The following is a 20279-nucleotide window of genomic DNA, read 5'->3' as shown; positions in this document are numbered from 1 at the left end:
GAAACGAGTCCTTCAACAACGTAGTATGGGAGTGCGCTCCAAAAAATGTCTTTGTGGGCCTACAGACATTGAAGATTGCTACATTAGATGTTGTTATGACCTTAAATGATGGTGCCATCGCAAGAACTAAGGTTCTTGAGGCATGCGGACTAAGTCCGGGCAGTAATACCATCCTGTGGGTGAAGCAGGTCTATCGGCGTCGAGTTTACTTCGCTGATCGAGCTACGCAGCAAATGACAAACAGGCACGAGAAGCTAAACGGCAGGAAGAGAAGCGCCAAGCTGACCTAGATGATGACTATGCAGCTGGTGCCTACTGAATAAATTGATCAAAATGAGTTGGCTAAGTCGAAATCTTGGGATTGAAGGTTTTGTTTACTTTAAACTCAGTTTTTTCAAAACAAGATTTTTTGTTACATCGGTACTATTATTTTCGAAACCGCAATAGCTATCAAGCTGATTTTTTTTGTACATGCAGTACATATATGTGGTAACTTACTGTATCAAAATTGGCAGCGTATAAATCACGTTGTTTATTTTAAAATAAAAATATGTACAAAATTTGGTCAAAATTAGTCCGTAGAAAATAAAAAAATCACTATTAATTTCATATCTCGCATACTGAAATAATTTTGGTACAGCGGCTAGAAGATGAAATTTTGAACAAAATGAAGTAAATATCTTGCGCTATCTTTATTAGTTGCTGAGAAAAGTGCCCCACAAATTGCCCCAATATATATGGGAAAGATGGGGCCTAACCTGCCCCTTAAAGAGATTTGCCCTTGCGTAGACTAAGCAGTATCCCTGCGTAATAGGTAGCGCACCTCCATTAATTGCGAAATTTTGGAAGAGAAAGCGTTTCATATTTGAAATAACAATAATAAACGACTTTCTACGAAAATGGTGCATTTTAAAAAAATTGTGCGGAGCTCAGAACGTTGTTCTTAAAATTTTCATTAACAAGGTAAGAGTGTCTTCTAGAACTAATCAACTACCTAGAATCTACTACAGCTTATAATACTAAAACAATGAGCGCTCACTCAGTTTAGCAACCTTCCCGGTTAAAAACATTTTTTGGAGGTTGCCTGAGGATTGTTCAAGAGGTATGTCACTATGCACTACATCCAGGTAATGGTTTCGTGTTCTTTCGAGCACAGTATTGCAGATCTATTCACATGCTTTCAGTCTAGAATTCTAACCCTGACATTCAGAAATTTTAACTATAAGAGCTATGAAATGTCATCTTTCTATGGCTACAGAGAAAGATATGATACGTTGAGACTGTAGTCTTTTTGTCATTATTCAGGACATGCACACTTAAAGCCAAGCAGGCGCATTCTGCCTCGACTACTAAGCGGAATTGCAAAGTACCCCCATGTACATATATCGCACTGCACTTTCATTGCGTTATTTCAGGAATGCACCGCCGAGAAAGAGAGCGCTTTAGGCTTACTCCGGATTACCTTGCCGCACTCGTTCCTAAATCGTGACTGCGTAATTTCTCAGTGACTGCTTAGAGAGCACCAGGCAATAAATTGGGTTGTCCATTTTCTTCCGTGGCATTAGCAGCGCTTAGAATGGCAAATAAATCTGTAAAAGACAGCCCCCTATTGGGAGAAGAAAGTGGAGGTAAAGATTCCAACATTGGAACCTTTTAAACTCCACACAGTGAAGCAATGTTTTAAAGAAGAAAATACCTATTGACAATTCACATAATTTTTCTACATTGATCGCGCAAAAAAAATTAGCGAAATTTACACTAACTTACCCTGACTTTTTTTCTTGTTCCATTTTTGGAGCACCGGCGTTTTTTATATACAAAATGCCAGTGTCGTCTGCAACCACTTGTGTGATCAATATATTACGCATTTCTTCTTTCTGCTATCTGAACTAACTATATAACTGCCTGCAGTTGCAGTGTCTTCGCAAATTATAGAACGCAAAATGTAGTGACATCACCTGTTCTTGAATAATGTTTTCTCTCATCGTTCTAACTGTACAACATTCAGCACTTCCGGAGCCATGCGAGTCAAGAAAGTAGTTCTCGGCCTCCAATATGACACGCACCTGTTACGAAAACTCACCCACGGCTCCGTTCCGTGATCCCGTGACCAACCTCTACCCGCGTCTCGCGCTGCCTTCGTCATCTTCAGGTGGTTTATGCGATATGAAAGATGCGGAAGGAGGGGTGAAGGCACCACCTCCTGCATGCAGCCCGCCTCTATTTTCGTGCACTCTTTGCCGTTCACCCGTTGGACGCAATGGATGCCAAGACGCCCCAAACGCTTCGAAATGCTTCTCAGCCGCCACACGGAGCCGGCAGGCGAGAGCTCCAAGACATGCGGCGGAACTGATGCACGTATTACGCGCTCCGGAAACTACCCATGAACGTGCTTCTCAATAACGTCCACAAATGTGTGCCTATACACGATTTGTGCACAATGACATAGCGTTTACGGCAGCTTTGCGGCGGCTTTACGGCAGCTTTGCGGCAGCTTTACGACAGCTTTGCGGCAGCTTTACGACAGCTTTGCGGCAGCTTTGCGGCAGCTTTGCGGCAGCGTTTACGGCAGCTTTGCGGCAGCGTTTACGGCAAGTCTATGACAGGAGTATCGCCTGCCTTTGAATTTTGCTACTGGCAAAGGGCAACGTTCCAAAAAAGGAACATTTGCATAACACCCACTTTTAGTGAAGCGCACCCGCTTCAGCACTTCATTCTTTTTTAACGAAATTGCAAAATATTTGTCATTGCTTTAGGTTTGCTTTGCTAATTTCCACGTTTTTTATTTTTTTCTTCCGTGACCTGAAAGCCTAGCTTGGGACAAGGCCAAATATTTTTTTTTTGTGTGCCAGTAATAATTCAGTCTTCACTCAGTCTACAATAAATAACACACTTGTGACATTTTCCACAGTCATCATACAGAATGCGAAAACAAACTTTGCCATGAAAGGTGTACTGTGAACAGAAACAAAAAAAAACTAGTTTCATACATTTCAATTTCTGAGCACTGCCAAGCAATATTGTTAACAAAATCCCCAAACATGTGCTCCATCGATGAGCCACATTGCGACTATGAACCGCATATTAGGCGAAGCAATAGGCCGCGAGGATACCGAAAGGCGAACCAGTGCCGGCTGTCTTCCAAGAGCAAACGGTGCTCTGTTTACCAGAGTGGCGGACGTGCTCACAGCGCGGGTCTTGAGTTTCGCGGCGCCAGCAAGCAACCCTTGTGCGTACGAAAACAGCTGCATTTGAATGGTGTCTCGAGATGACGCATCTATTGCCGTTTGTTACGTGGAAGCCGGCGGAGGACTAGTGATGACGAATAAAAAACAAAAATGATCAGCCACATCAAACTATGCCTTGGTGTGGTTGCTGTTTGGTTCTTGGCACCACCTGGCTTCGTTGAAAACAAAGACGTCGAGGGTTCCTTACAGCTTCAGGTCAAACAATTTAATGACTGTCGCACTGCTGTGGTAACACGCTGTTCACCGTTAACTTTCCTGATCTGAAAAAAAAGGGAACCTCGGCGGCGACATATTTTAACACATTACCACCTCACACATCTTCCACATATTGTCAACAATTTATAAATGGGCGCTACAGAGGGTAGTTGCCTAGGGGCTAATATGGATGACTGAGGGTACAAGCACATAAGATAATGAAAACAAAAATTAACTGCTCCTTGGCGCCATCTGACTGCATGAAGATGTTTGTGCCATAGGCAGTGCGCACGGATGACTATATTTTATTCTTTTTTCTGCTCTTAACCTGAAGTATGAATGAACATACGAGCATGAAACACCACAAGGCAGCAGCCATAACTTTCACTCATTCCTTACTCAATAAGAATTGCCATGGCGAGACTACATTAGAATGTTTTCCTTGGTGGCTTGCACCCTTTGAAGCCACCTGTACTTTGTACCATTAGATGGTAATGGCCTGTGGAAAGCGTCAGCTAACAGTGCGTTGAATTTTCGACGCTATTTGCACCCGACCTCTGTCCGCTAATGGCTGCCAGCAGGTGCTGCGACAATCACAAAATATAAAGTATGACAGCGTACTTCCAAGTGTGGTATGATCATGCATTTTACGGCGCATGTCACGGCTGGTAGGTCTAAGCCACGATTTTTAGGTGCAAGAATTCTGTGCAAAAGCGCAGACAAATAAATGTAGATTCACCATAGACGCTTTTCACATACAACATAATACAGGAGGATGCATTTGCAAAGCCTCAGTGCCGTTATATTCTGCTGAACGCGAATTCCTCATGGGATTGCTCTGAAAAAAGGAACTAAATTCTGGCTTGGGATAAGAGCAGAGAGAAAAAAAATACTACAGATAATTTCAGGCCTCTAATAGTGAACAGAGCTGGCTGGTGGCACCCCGAATGACGTCATGCAGACTGCCTCAGCCACTCCACTCGTTTGCCACTGCCACTGAACAACCACTGATCTAACACAGATATCCGTGGTAGCCTAGGAATGATTTCCGAAACTCGTGGCTAAGGGGGAATATACTCTGCATAGAGGCCTGTATTAGCGCTTCCAATTCAGTTTCGGCTTACAGAGTTTTATTTCACTGTGTGGTGGATATCAGAGATCGAGAGGCCGTAAGGCGGGCGTAGGCAATGCTTTGTTATCCATTCTTAGTGGTGTAAGCCTTCCTCAATCTGATACAGAAAGTGTGGAAATCATATGTCCAAAGAAAACAGCATGAACAAGAAAGCAACGACAGTAGCAAAAAGGAAAGGACGATAACAAATTCGTAGTAGTGAAATGATATCAATATTCTCTGCAGAAAAACGTTGCACGTTATCGCCAAAGGCAGGCAGCTTCGTGCGCAGGTTTGGACGGTTACACTGGGGACGCGAAACTGCAGGAACTATACTAATGCAGCTAGCGCCGTAAAAAAACAAACAAAAAAGTAATACAAAAGCGGTTTCGGTGCCGTCAGCTGCCGCCCATGTAGTGTGGTTCGCATAAATATGTTTATCTTAAAGCAGAAATATCAGGAGTTGGTAGTTATGTCGGGTGCCGTCTCAGTTCTCGTTTCCAGGCGGTTGAATGTTCTCGCTTTTTTTACTCCAAAAGTAGCGAACGCCTTAGCCCATTACGGCCTCAGATGACACTGTGGGATAAGATGTAGCGCGGGAGTGGAGTTAGATTTTAATTCACTTATCTTAGCTCGTACGAGCGCATATAACTGACGGAACGCGAGAAACGCGGGCAGTCTTTTTTCTCATCGAAGTGCGGGCGAGGGGTTCCGACCAAAGTAGGCTAATAAAATCTCTTCAAGTAGGCACAGTACGAAGTTCATTTCAAGTATTGCTTTTGATTTCTTTTATCTGCCCGAAATGCTCTTTTTTATCACAGTGTTAGAAAAAAAAACAATTTGGAAAGGTCACGTAGCCCACTTCAGGCGCCTCAAACGTGCGCAGTGCGAAGGCAAAGACGGACGAATCGCCTGTTTTCTGCAAACGGGATTTGCGCCTTACTAATAGACTTGCACCCCGAGCTCCGCTAATTGGCTTAATTGGGTGACGGCACTGTGCATTTTTTCATTCTCATCAATTCCGCCTCTAAACACTCGCATCTTTTAGCTTGGACCGTACAGCAGCAGGTACATCGGTCCTTTCTGCTTTAATCATGTTCACGGAAGCGGAAGCTACCAGCACAAAGACTGAAGTAGTTATCTCTCGAAGCCGGTGCGCTGCCTGTGAATTGCGCTCCGGTTTGGTTGCGCAACCAGGTCACAGGACAATGAAGGCAGCACTTCAGATATATAAGAAATGACCAAAATTTGCACATGAGCTTTCGCCGCATGTTGTGGGAAGGAATAATTTGTTCCGTAATGTGGCGTTATTAGTCGAATGCGGCATAAATATGAAAATTTAGGGCTGCGTCATCTCTACCACCCCACTTCAACTTTCCTGTGCCGTGTTTTCGTTTGTACGGTTCACGGTAAAATGTGAAATATCGTTCTCTGAGCAAGGTGCCTAGTCGGCCTGCGTGACGCCGACGTGAGTAGCAGATTCCGAAGCATAAACAAGGCACAAGCGCAATAGCGTTCTTTAATTTCTGCACTCAGAAGGTGTCGGGTACTGAGGAAGGTTGGAAAAAGCGTGGTGTATGGCGGCGCAATCTGTTGTTAAATGCTGTAATGTGAGGTCTGGTATGCGAGTCGAGCGATATTCGGGATTTCTACGTCAGGAACATGACGTAACAGCCTATCATTGTGTCGTGCGCTGGGGTGAAGGGGAGCGCTGGTGTTGCTAATTTAAGTATAATCTACCATATCTACCACTCCAGCAGAGCCTTCAACGGGTCGGCAATCGAACGCAACTGCCGCTGAGCCACCGCAATGGGTTAAAAAATAATGACGGAGTAAAGTTTCACAGGTTCTCTTTCCTTGCACCAGAGGTGCGACGCCAGAGACGGTTTGTTCCAACTGGAAGACTGAAGCTTATTTCTTCGCACCAGGGGTGCCCCGTCAGAGACGGTCTCACGATGAGCTGAGACGCAGGAGTAAGGCAAATACTTGAAGATTTATATACAGCTATTTACATTGCATATACAAGTTTAGGCACTCGAGACATTAAGCAACAAAAGGACAAACAACAAAAAGGGTGGAACTGGCTAATACTAGGGGAGGCCCCTACTCGGCGTAGCCGAAGATGCATAGCATCTCACCTTAGCGCATAACCTCGGTTCCAGCTCCGGGGCCCGGTTTTAAAGCCCTAAAGGCCCGGCCCACATTTCGTAGCTTCCAATCATGTTACAATGTTCACATGATTGGTTTATCAAGAGCCTAGCCAGCCCTCAAGCTTCTGTAGGGCAAAACGCCCTTTCCACAAACACAAACGCACGGTCGTCCCAGTACGTGCAGAGAACATTCCCTTCACCACAAAATAAAAATAAAACAAACACAAATACACATCCGTGCCAGCACGTGCGCGAATCGGTACCGCGGGACGGTGGACACCCCTAGTTCCCGGCGCGTTCGCGAGCGGTCGCGTTCCAAGAAAGGAGACGCTCCACTTTGAGCGCCCCTAGCCGCGTTCCAATGACCCCACGTACACTGCCGATCCCTTACAGACGGGTACAAAACGCGGGAAACGCCACAGAATTATTAATGTTGTTTTGATATCTCGAAGAATGACATTTTCCAATTTTCAGCAGGAAATGTTCAGGCGAGATGAGCGTCGCTATCCATTGATGCGTCGCGCTGGTGTCAAGACCAGCATGAACGGGCTATAAATAACTTGTGCTTGATAGGTTCGACGCTCGCTACTAGAAAACTCAGTATTGTGCTTTGCACTTATAAGCGAGGTTTTGCTTCCAGCGCCCAATTCACGGCAGGCGCGAGGAGTAGGAAAGTTCTCCGTCTTGGCAGCGTTTTGGGATGTGATCACAAACGCTATATTCCATTCCTTAAATAATAAAGAGAGTGACCATTTCTACAGCACCGCACTAATTTCATCTTCAAAACCTACGACAGAAAGCCATCATATTGTGACCACTATTTCTGTCGTGTCAAAGCTCGCAGGATATGTGAAGCATTACAAGAAAGACCGCGTGGATCCTGGTTAGAAAAAAAAAGATATTGTAGCGTGCAACGCCAAAAAGAACACCCGCGCAGAGACGAAAAACCTGCGGCGGTCACCCAGTGGTTCGAGCGCGCGCGAGAGAGCCAACTAACTTCTTCCTCTTCTAGCGCATGCACTACTTCTGTCTCTTCTTCGAATGAATGTATCACTGCCCCCCTCTTCTGCAGCATCGACACGATGCGGCTAGGAGAGAAAAGTCAGCGAAAGGGTAGAACACAGCTGCAGTGGACCGCAGTTCAGTCAGGTAGCCGGTCGTGGTAAGGCTTCATGCGAACAACGTGTACGACTTCAGTTCGGTGCGACCGGCGCGATGAACAAGCTGTCGGGGCGGGAGCAACTGCATAAGTCACATCACTGATGCGGCGCACTACTTCGTAAGGGCCGAAGTATCGGCGCAGCAGCTTTTCAGAGAGCCCGCGGCGACGAAGAGGTATCCAAATCCACACAAGGTCGCCGGGAGCATAACTGACGAAACGGCGTCCACAGTTGTACTTAGTGGCGGCAGCCTCCTGTTGACGGTGGATGCGCAGGCGGGCCAGTTGACGCGCTTCCTCAGCACGCTGAACGAAGGTATCTACGTCGATGTCAGCGTCAGAGTCGCAGTAAGGGTCGACGGGCAACATAGCATCCAACGGAGTGGTCACCTGGCGACCGAAGACAAGCTGAAAGGGGGTCAGTCGGGTTGTTTCCTGCAGGGCGGTGTTGTACGCAAACGTTACGTACGGCAGAATGGCGTCCCAAGTTCGATGCTCGACGTCAACGTACATTGATAGCATGTCGGCTAGTGTGCGGTTGAGTCGCTCTACCAACCCGTTTGTCTGCGGGTGATACGCCGTAGCACGTCGGTGGCTCGTGTGCGTCAGAGTCATCACGGACTGGGTTAAGCGGGCCGTGAAAGCAGTTGCCCGGTCAGTAACAACAACGGGGGGTGCTCCATGACGCAAGACAATGTTGTGGACGAAGAACTGCGCCACTTCAGCAGCAGTGCCTTTGGCAAGAGACGTGGTCTCAGCGTACCGTGTGAGGTAGTCAGTCGCAACGACTATCCAACGCTTTCCAGACGAAGACTTCGGAAATGGGCCAAGGAGGTCCATGCCCACTTGATGGAAAGGGGTCTTCGGTGGATCGACGGGGTGAAGAAATCCGGCCGGTTTCAATGGAGGAGTCTTCCGACGTTGGCATTCACGGCATGTTTTGACGTAGGCCCGCACCGATGGGAGTAACCTGGGCCAATAATACTTTTGTCTAATCCGCGCGAGTGTACGGCTGACTCCAAGGTGGCCGGCGGATGGTGCATCATGACAGGCACTCAAGATCTCAGACCGCAGCTGTGATGGTACGACAAGTAGGAACACTTCTTCGCTGTTGGCAAAGTTGCGCTTATAGAGAACACCAGACCGTAAAGTGAAGGTGTGAAGCCCTCGAAGAAAAACACGCGGAATGGGAGCTTCACTGCCTTCGAGGTAATCGATGAGCGGCGCCAACTCCGTGTCCGCCCTCTGAAGCTGCGCCATTTGGGTGGTACTAACAGAGCCCAGGAAAGGAAAATCATCGGTGGTTTCTTCGGTATTGATTGGGATAGGCGCGCGCGACAGACAATCCGCATCCTGATGCTTGCGGCCAGACTTGTAAACTACTGTCAAGTCGTATTCTTGCAAGCGTAAGCTCCATCTAGCCAAGCGTCCTGAGGGGTCTTTGAGGCTCGCCAGCCAGCATAAGGAGTGGTGGTCGCTTACCACACGGAAGGGTCGTCCGTAGAGGTACGGTCGGAACTTGCAGATGGCCCATATCACTGCAAGACATTCTTTCTCCGTCGTAGAATAATTGGTCTCGGAGCGCGTAAGTGTCCGACTAGCATAACTGATGACCCGTTCTGCACCGTCTTGCCACTGGATCAGTACTGCACCAAGGCCAACATTGCTGGCGTCAGTGTGGATGTCCGTGGCAGCATGCTCGTCGAAATGGCCGAGTATCGGAGTGCTTTGCAGACGGCTGCGAAGCTCGACAAATGCAGCCTCTTCGTCGGTCCCCCACAGGAAGGTCGTGTCGTCACGGTTCAGTGCGTTCAGCGGTTCCGCGATTTTCGAGAAATCTTGAATAAAGCCCCTATAATAGGAGCACAGGTCTAAAAACCGGCGAACGGCCTTCTTGTCAGTTGGGCGTGGAAAACCTGAGACGGCAGCAGTCTTGTCAGGGTCCGGGCGAACACCTTGTGCGCTGACAACGTGACCAAGAAAGCGAAGTTCCTCAAAGCCAAAATGGCATTTCTCGGCTTTGATGGTGAGTTGCGCGGATTTGAGCGCTTGTAGCACAATGCGCAACCGCTCCAAGTGTTGGTCAAAGGTGGGCGAAAATATAACGACATCGTCCAGGTACACCAGGCAGGACTGCCATTTCAAGCCGGAGAGGACAGTGTCCATCATGCGTTGGAAAGTGGCCGGTGCTGAGCACAGACCAAATGGGAGCACTTTAAACTCATAGAGGCCGTCAGGCGTCACAAAAGCCGTCTTCTCCCGGTCTCTCTCGTCCACTTCGATTTGCCAGTACCCGCTTTTAAGATCCAATGACGAGAAGTATCTGGCGTTCCGCAATCGGTCGAGCGCGTCATCTATCCTGGGCAGCGGGTAAACGTCCTTTTTGGTCACGCTGTTAAGTTTCCTGTAGTCCACGCAGAAACGTAGAGTATTGTCCTTCTTTTTGACAAGAACCACAGGCGATGCCCACGGACTGGTGGACGGCTGAATGACATCGTCTGCAAGCATCTCGGCAACCTGATTCTGAATGGCTTCTCTCTCCACCGGGGAAACACGATATGGGCGCTGGCAGACGGGTCGCGTAGTCTCGTCAGTGATGATACGATGCTTGGCGAGTGGAGTTCGGCCGACCTTCGAGCACGTAGCGAAACAGTCCGCAAATTCTGCCAAGAGGGCCGACAGAAGATCCCTCTGAACCGACGGCAAGGCAGGATTTATTCTGACTGACTGAAGAACGTGATGTGGGCCAGCATACTCCGGAGAGGGTCCTCCCACGGTGCACAAACCTGGAACCTCAGCAACGTCGTGGAGGAAGGCAATAGCCATGCCTTTGGCCAGGTGCTGATATTCGTTGGCAAAGTTAGTCAGGAGGACGTGGGTGCGGCCGTCACGTAGTTGGACAAGACCTCTTGCAACGGCAAGTCCCCGCTTAAGCAGGAGTGGACTATGGCTGTCCGCTAGGCCCTCGTAGTCATGAAAGAGGTCGTTCCGCACGAGCACCAGAACACTGCACCGCGGCGGCACCGTGACGTCGTTCTCGACAATGCGCAGAGCGTTGCTGCAGGGATCGCGGGAGTCAAAGCGCGCCACGGCCTGTTTGGTCGAGAACGTGACACGTGCCTCCTGAAAGTCAATCACAGCGCCGTTCGACTGCAGGAAGTCGATCCCCAGAATCAAGTCTCTGGAACACTCGGGGAGTACGACAAATTCACCAACGTACGTAAAACCACTAATCCCAACTCTAGCCGTGCACTTGCCCACAGGGGAAATTAGGCGGCCACCAGCGGTGCGAATGGGGGTCCCCGTCCACGGTGTCAGAACCTTCTTAAGTTCTGCAGCGAAGGCACGGCTCATAACAGAGTAATCAGCACCGGTATCGAGCAGCGCGGTAATGTCAGTGCCATCAATTGTCACACGCAAATCGGATGCAGCGTATCTGATACTGTCGCTGCCTCTCTCTGTCCGGGTATCGTCGGCTCGAGGGTTCCGCGATGGAGGATCTTGACACGTCCCGACGTCAGCGGCCTTGCCTCCAGAGGTCGCTGGTGTTAGTTTTCCCGACGCGGACTCGGCGAGCGACGGCCAGCAGAGCTACTCTGGCGGCCAGGGCTGGAAGAGCGATAACGGAGAGGCGAAGGGGAACGGGACTCGCGCCTTCCAGAGTAGGCAGGGTTCTGGCGTGGCCAGAGATGCTGTGCAATCTCATGCGGTCGTTCGCCGTTCTGAGGGCAGGGTGCGTCGGGATGGAAACCGCGAAGGCCCACTTGGCGGTACGGACAGGCGCGGTAGAGGTGACCAGGCTCCCCACAGTGGTAGCAGAGAGGCCTGCGGTCCGGTGTACGCCACAAATCCGACTTGCGAGGGCGTGGCCCAGCTGTAGCAGATGCGGTTGCAGAATACGTGGCGATGTTACTCACGGAGGTCGACGGGGTCACACCGTAGCCAGGCACGCTTGCGTGACATGTGCCGATGTTGCTCACGCCAGGCGTTGGGGCAATGGGACCGTAGCCTGTCGTGCGACGTACAACAGATGCGTACGTGGGTCGGTCATCGAACCGGGATGGCGCTTCGGGGACAGGAGGTGCCTGCAAAGCCTGTCGCACCTCGTCCCTGACAACTTCGGACAGCGCTGCCAGGGGCGCAGGTGCAACCTGAGGCAGATGGATCCGTTGCAGTTCCTCCCGGACAACGGAGCGAATTAGTTCACGCAAGGTGTCTGCACTGCCGCCGAGACACGACGAAAAGCCTTCGGGCACCATGCAGTTGATGTCCCGGTTGTACTGGCGGGCCCGTTGTTGCAGCGTCGTCTCCATCGTGGTCGCCTCGGTTAGAAATTCCGCCACCGTGCGGGGTGGGCTGCGCACGAGGCCCGCGAACAGCTCCTGCTTAACCCCACGCATGAGATGGCGCAGCTTCTTCTCCTCTGTCATGTTGGGGTCGGCGCGCTTGAAAAGACGGGCCATGTCTTCGGTGTAAATGCGCACGCTTTCGTTCGTGCGCTGATTTCGGGAGTGCAGCGCAGCTTCATCCTTCTCCCGGCGGTCAGCGTTGGGGAACGTAGCCAGGAGACTCCGGCAAAACGTCTCCCAGGTGGGAAGTGTAGCCTCGTGGTTTTCAAACCACGTCCGAGCAGACTCTTCCAGGGCAAAGTAGACGTTATTCAGCTTGCGCTCGTCGCACCAGCCGTTGTAGCGTGCAACCCGCTCGAACGTCTCCAGCCAGTCCTCAGCGTCTTCGAACACGTCACCGTGAAAAGATGGCGGTGTTCGCGGTGGGTGGCAAAGGATCGGCGCCAGGGGCCTGGTGTCAGCGGCCATGGCAGTTGGACTCGACGGTAGAGGCTGGATCGGCGGCTGGGTCCTGGTGTCAGTGGCCATGTCAGTTGGACTCGACGGTCGAGGCTGCGTCGTCCTTGTTGGCGGGGAAGGGGCCCAAATTCAGGCGACTCTCCGCGGAGACGGCGGCTGGGTCGCTGGTGAACCGGTGTGAGGTCCGTAGTGACGCTGTACGGAGTTTGCAGGTCGGGAAGCGTACCCAGCACTGCTCCACCAAACTGTAGCGTGCGACGCCAAAAAGAACACCCGCGCAGAGACGAAAAACCTGCGGCGGTCACCCAGTGGTTCGAGCGCGCGCGAGAGAGCCAACTAACTTCTTCCTCTTCTAGCGCATGCACTACTTCTGTCTCTTCTTCGAATGCATGTATCAATATAAACAAAAGTATTATGTGCTGCTCAAGACGTCATTTAGAGGGGTTTGAAGGTTTCAAAAATGAATCAGAAGAACAAAGACATTGTTCATTTTAGCCAGCCTATTTTCATATTATTTTCGTGCAGGTGTTGTCCTGATGGAAGAGCCGGAAAATAAACCGCCCCTGCCAGCCACCGCAACGGCGTACTTTTGCGATAAGAGCAGAAATATCGCCTTTGGATAGTCTCTGAGTTTTTGGAAGTACCGCCATGTGAATTCAGCACCCACGCTTTTATGCATCGTTTCCAGTACCCGATTGACCATATTTAAGTGCATGCTTGCGAAGTCTAGCTGCATACGTTGCAACTATAAGCAGTAGTAATGAAATGAAGACAATTTGCTAACATCGCTTTTACTGGCAGAAAAAAAAAAGAAAAATGCATGAACTGAATGCACTGTTAATATTAAGAGAGAGGGCAGGCAAATGGTTGCTTAACACACACAAAGTGAACAGGGTAGGGGAAATCATCAGGGTGCTTGCAAACGTTTCGACAAGAGGACTTGTCTTCGTCTGAGCAACGTGTTCATCACTGGCGGGGTTTAGATAGGGCCTTCACACCGAGGAGGAAGGCCCGGTGAGGGGGAGCAGGGCGCGAAGTGGAAAGGGGGTTAGGATGGGGAGCGTCAGTCTTGTCCTGGCATGATGGCTGCTAAAGAGGAATAGCCGGTGGACCTAAAAAACTGAGACAAGCAGGCTTTTTTCTTTGCGCAATTTTGCAGGTCCACCGATCAAGCCTCGTTAACAGCTATCATGCCTGGACAATATAAACACTCCCCATCCTAACAACTTCCCCACACCACACCCCCCCCTTCCCCCCTACTGGGCCATCCTCTTCGTAGGGAAGGTCGTATTTAAACCTTCCTACTAACAAATGTTTTGTCCACACGAAGACCACTCCTTTCGTCGAAACATCGGCAAGCCCCCTCAGGCTTTCTTCTAGGTTGTTCGCTTTGTGACTGTTAACATTTTGAGGATAGTGAACGTCGAGTCCTGTAAGCATGATCATACAGAATTCGACAATGCGTTGTAAGAGACCGACATCAGAGTGAACAGCATACATGTGCGCACAAGGATATTAATTTTTTAGTAGGATAGCCCAGATTTCCAAGAGGAACAAATCTAGGTGCATAAGGCCAAGCAGATGGGTGTAGCATCAGCCCAAAAGTAAACCATCCACCGGTGAACTACCCAGACAACTGCAACAGCACAAAATTTATTTATTTACTTATTTAATTACCCTCAGGGCTGTTAGGCGTTACAGAGGGGAGTGAGAATAACATGCAAGTACAAAAAAACAAAACAGCAGCTAGAAAAATTGAATATAGTTACAGCACACACCGGTATAAAATCAATAACAGAATTAACAAAAGGCACCATTGCACAAAACAAAACACAAAAGAAAACAGCAGCTAATAAATTAAGAAAGTTATAGACACATACTTATTTAAAATTAATAACAGCGTTTAGAAATGCAGCAGTATCAGTAATTACAGCAATATTGTGGGGAAGGTGATTCCAGCTGACACAAGTTCTGGGTATGACTGAATCGTGAAAACATCTTGTACAACAAGGAGGGATCTAAACTTTGTGGCGGTGATTAATGCGTTCTGAAATATAGGGTGGTCTTTTTTAATACCTTCTCTTTAAGATAAAGATTATGATAAATTTTTTGAAAAGTACATATTGAAGCTATTGACCTGCGATGTGAAAGAAGCTGTAGGGAAAGGTTAACTTTCATGGCAGTTACACTACTAGTACGATGATAAATGGAAAGTATGAAGCGACAACCGCGGTTTTGAATTGATTCTCAGTAAGAAATGAGAGATTCGAGCCCAGGGTTCCACACCGATGAAGCATATTTCAATTTAGCGTGGACCTATGATTTGTAAAGTAATAGTTTTAATGAACTCGGTGCACATAAAAAATTTCTTTCGAAGGTACCGCACAAATCTCTCAGCAGATAGGAAGCTGTCACTTGGAGACAATTACAAACAGGCTCTTTCCCAAACCTACATATACTAAACAAAATGCACCATACGATATACACGAACAAATGTCCCTGGTGCGACGAAAAACCTACACTATACCACATCACATGGGCCTGCCAAACATAGACGTGGTCCCCAAAATACAAAACCCTAGTGCGGAGCAGTGGGAGACTCTGCTGTCCAGCGACCGCTGCGAAGACCAACAAGGTCTGGTACAGCGAGCTCAACGGGCGGCAGTGGCCAGCGGAGCCCTGGACTGAGGGCAACCGACCACTGATTAGAGGCGGACGACTTCGACAGAGAAGGCTCCGGGGGGTAGAACCAAGACGTCTCTGAAGATGCCCCCAAACCGCAGGAAAAACCATTAGTGTAAATAAAGTTTTCCCTTCCTTTCGAAGGTATCCAAGCATGCGGATGGCGTTATTTGTAATGTAGTCAACATAAGTTTTCCAAGACAGGTTAGAAGAGACGTGAACACCCAGATATTAATAAGACGACACAGTTTCAAGAGTGATGCCATTAATGCAGTAGGTAGAGGGCGTATTAGATAGGCGAGAAAGGGGCGGACGCGCTGGAAAAGGGGTGCTGCATATATCGACGTCAGATCTCTATGTCGTGCGCTGAAATTATGCTGAAGAAAATTGTTTTCTCTTCCGTTTCAGCAACAAATTATTTTTTGCAATGATTTCCTCGTAGCAAACCACGTCCCACAAGTACTCTCACGTGCGCTCAGTACCGAGGCCTGCACTATATTCGTTCATCGGTTTTTGGCAACAGCCATGCTCGGAAAACAATAGACCTTTTTGGATGAAATCCGCCGAGACGCAATTCAGTTTTTTCTAGTGGAGTTCCAAAGAAGCATCGTTTCCGTGATAGTATCTATAGTATTCAAAATGCATTGCAAACAGGGAGACTAGAAGAGAGGCTGAAAGAGCTCCCAAAAATTATTGGTTGTCGAAGTCAGTACTGAAAACTTTGGAGTCATTCCAAGGTCCATTCGGTGGGGCGCTCAAACAAGCACTCAATCCCGCGATCTAAAATGTGCCTCCAGTGACAGGATCCGTTTCGAAATAAACACACCTCTGATGTTTACGTTGCTGGAGGATGGGAGGGCGCTTGTAAGCGCCGAAGAGATGAGGTAGCGAACACTGTGGTGTTATTTGACGTGCCCACAAATGAAATAAAAGAAAAATAGTGAGACGGTTTTCAACACAAATTTAACAGGCAAATTTCGGCAGCACAGAGTGCTGAATCTTGGATTCTACGTTGTTTTCTCTCGATGTCGGTGGCGCGGATTCCCTTCCATTTGTTTTCTAATAACACGCGAGCATCGACGGTTTCATACACCAGCGCCCTATCACGGAGCGAATCAACAAACTCGGCGACTATGCCCTCGTGCGCACGAAACACAGGCCAAGGTGACCGTTGGCTGTGAGGCCTTGTTTCTGAAGCTGTGAGTGGCCCTCCACTCATTTCTTCGCTTATCGCACTCCTTCGCATACCCATTGTGGGTAACCCAGAGGTGGCAAATGAAACCGCATGACTAAGGCAGGCCTCGCATTTCTACAAACAAATCTCGCAATCTGTTTTTTGTTCACTGTTGCTGTTTCAATAATGTTGAAAGACAAGTTATGCGAGTTCAGGAGAACGAAAGGCTGCTTGTCTCATATGCCTAACGCCTAACGAATCCTTATTAATGGGAAAGCATGATATGGCTCACTGGCAAGGAAACTCAGCGTTGTCTAGCAGCAGTGGCCCGAAAAAGCCGAATGACGTCACTACGGTTTGGCATGACGTCAGTAGTAGGCCATAAAAGGGTGACTGCAGGCAGCGATGCAAAGACATTACGAAAGAGCGAATGTGTAGCATCCTTTAAATATGTCGCGCCGACGCTTTCATTGCTTTCATCCTGCTGGCGGTAAAGCCAAATATCCTGGTGCATATGGAGGGCAGTGTCCAGAAAAGACTGTGTACTATCAGCAACGAATGCAACCCGAGCAAGAAAATTGAGGTGCAAACACGAAAATACCAACATATTAGCTCCTGGAAAGGAAATACAAGCTAGGATGGTTGACACTTCTGAAGAAGAGGCTTCGCGCCTCCGCAGTTAAAACAGCCTGAGCTAGTAATGAGCTTCTCCTGGCTAAGCGCTTCTTGTTGTGCGGTTCGTAGCTGAATCGTATTGTTCGTGTTTCATTGCTAGCTGATAGTATTTACATTAGGGAGGGCAGTCGTAGCTGCTTTCTACGACTCCATCATTTAAGTACGTGGTATTTTTCAGCATAGTTTTCTCTCTTGTTCTGGGTGTGGAGACATTGCGATTATGTGATTGATCTTGATATATTATCACATGACCTGAATCTCCACTTAATCCACTTTTTTCGCATTCCCCGTTCCTCATAGCAGTGGGAGTGCCAGATTAAAGATGCGTTTGTTCAGCCTGCCTCAAGAACCTTCCATACCATAAAAATGTCGGTCCTTCTTTCACATCAAAGCTCATTTTTCTCTCCCATAAGAGTCGTCGGTTCAGTAGCAGTGCAGCTGTGTTGTTTCACGTTTTACAAGGCCATGAAGAGCCGCAAGAAAACAATGCCACGTAGTTTTAAACCATTGCACATTCATACAGTATTAAGTGCACTGACTGCAGGAATTCCACTCCGGTGCTATGCCCCACTTGCTGTCATTACCAGAAATTCGGGACTGCTCGCAGCCAGTGCTGCTGAGCCTAGCGGCCTATCACCTTCTTTTTTTGCAGACACTTGGTCATTTATTTCTTTCTTACGTCACCAGTGGTGCCAAAGCGCTACTTTTGAATGTTCAAAGTCATGCGTCATGAAGTGGCACCCAGGGAAACTAGAAGCGCTTGTTCGATATTCATGGTAGTGGTTTTTGTCCCACGCTTATGCGGCACCATATTAAGGCGGAAGCCTTTAATGTCTCATCGTTGTAAGCAGCAGTTGTCGACAGAAAATGTCACGCTTTTCAATTGGTGGAAACGGTCGTGACGTCACAGTGCGCGAATTTCAAACAGGGCAAATTGCACTTTGGCTAGTAACCATGCAACCAATGGAAGGGATCGTATAGTGATGCTCCAAGTAAGTGGGACTGAGCTTAGTTAATTGCTTAATTACCCAATTACCCTAATTAGCTTTACTAGTCACGCCATATAAATAAATAAAACCGAATAAGAAATTGGTCGAGCTCAGGAATCGAACCCCGGTCTTCGGCGTGAGAGACGAGCATGCTATCCACTCCGCCATGCCAGCTCTTCTTTTTTTTTCTTTATTGCCTGTCTTTGGCTCATGACATTGCACAACAAAAATACACATAAGGCTATATACATACGACACTGTTGTGGTCAGCCAGCACGAGACTGGCTTCGTCAGCTTAAAATTCCCGCAACCTACACAACGGCTCTAGTCTTGAGAGCCACTCGGGAGGCTCCGCAGCTGCTTTTTGGATTGCAAGAAACCAGTCCATGCTTTCCCAAAAATAAATTCGGGCCGGTCGTGCGTCTTTGTCACAATGGTAGCCTGCCATTCTGGAGCGCCATATACAGTGGAGGCCCAAGAGCATTATGAGATAAAAAGGTGCCCCATCCTCATTATCAGTGCTTAAATAGCGAATTCCGTGCGCGTCAAGCGGTAGCTCTTTCTTTATGGTCCTTTGTAACACGTCCCAAAAATAAACCCCTTCCCAGCAATGCAAAAAATCATGGTCTATTGTTTCAGGCTGTTTACAAATTAAGCAGTTCGATCCCCACGGTAAAAAGAAATCCTTTCCCTCTAGAAACTTTTTAACTGATAACGTCCCGGTGTGTAACTTAAAAAAGAAAGTCTTTACTCCTGGTGGCACCTGCATTTTCTTCACCCTTTTTAAAACATCCCCTCCCGGGCCTCCACTGTACAAGGCCCTGTACATGGGCTCTGGGAAAACAATATTGTTTTCCGCCATGCCAGCTCGATGGTTTGGAATGAACAAAGGCGCGTCTAGTGAATACGGTGTCTTCACTCACTCTCATCCTCCTCCATTCCCTTCCGGCGAGGTTTAGGTGTCCACCGACAAATGAGAGACAGATACATTTCCTTTCCTCACAAACCAATTTACCGACGAGCGAGGCGTAGAACCGAATGGGCGATGTCGTTCTATGGACTCCTTGGCAGCGTTGCAAGACGCTGTCGCGTTCCACTCTTAAGGCCGGGATACAGGCGACGTTTTTTTCGACGACATTCGCGCGGCAGAAAACGTCGCGGCGGCGCGACGTCCGGCTGGAGATACATGGAGCGTTGAAGCGGCGGCGCGCCGCCGCGTATCCCTCGACGCGAAAGCAAATGTGATCAACAAGTGGCAAACACCACTGTGCAAGGAAGTCTGTGAGAACAGCGACGCTTACCATTCTGTTAAAATCAGGAAAGTCACTTCGACACCATTGTACAAATTTTAGCACGCGCGCTTAAGTATCTATAAAGATTTGCGTGCTCGAATGCATGCCGTCGCGTACCTTTGGATGCCCGCTCGGCCGCGGACACCATCGGCTGCGGTTTTCTTCGACACATTCGCTTCAGAGCGAGAGCGCAGGCATTCCGATCCAAGATTCGGCCGTGTACTCCAAAAAAAGCGACATTTCAAGTTTGATGAAGCGTTTATTTTTACGACAATAACATTTCCGTCTCAAAACACTGCGCAGCTCGACGGCCATGGCGGCCATGTTGGCGGCGGCAGGCAGAGGACCGGAAGAGCGGGCTTTCTGCGCTGCTATTGGCTCGCTTCAGCCGCCGCTTCCGGTCTCACCGGACGCCGCGCGTCAAAATCTAGCCGGTCCTGATCGGCGGCGGCGGGCGTTTTTCTCGACGCCGGGCGTCAAAACTGCGCCGTCGGGCGAAAATCGACGACTCGCCGCGGTAAAAACGCTCCATGTATTCCGGCCTTTAGGGGCGAAGCTTAACATCTTAACCACACATCAGTGACCACACTTTAGGTCAAAAAGGTGCCCCCCTGAATTTTGACGGGTGTCCACCGAGATATGTGAGGCAGTTACTGCGTAATTTCCTTTCCTCAAATACAATTTTCATTTTCTTCATTACGGCTCCTCTTTATCTATCTTCTTTCACTCCCACTTCCTCCCTTCCTCTACGGTGCGGTTCAGGTGTCCACCGAGATGACAGAGAATTACTGCGCCA

The sequence above is a fragment of the Amblyomma mixtum genome, chromosome 5 (assembly GCF_055824585.1).
Source record: "Amblyomma mixtum isolate Tamu chromosome 5, ASM5582458v1, whole genome shotgun sequence".
Classification (NCBI taxonomy): domain Eukaryota; kingdom Metazoa; phylum Arthropoda; class Arachnida; order Ixodida; family Ixodidae; genus Amblyomma; species Amblyomma mixtum.
This window is presented reverse-complemented; position numbering follows the sequence as displayed.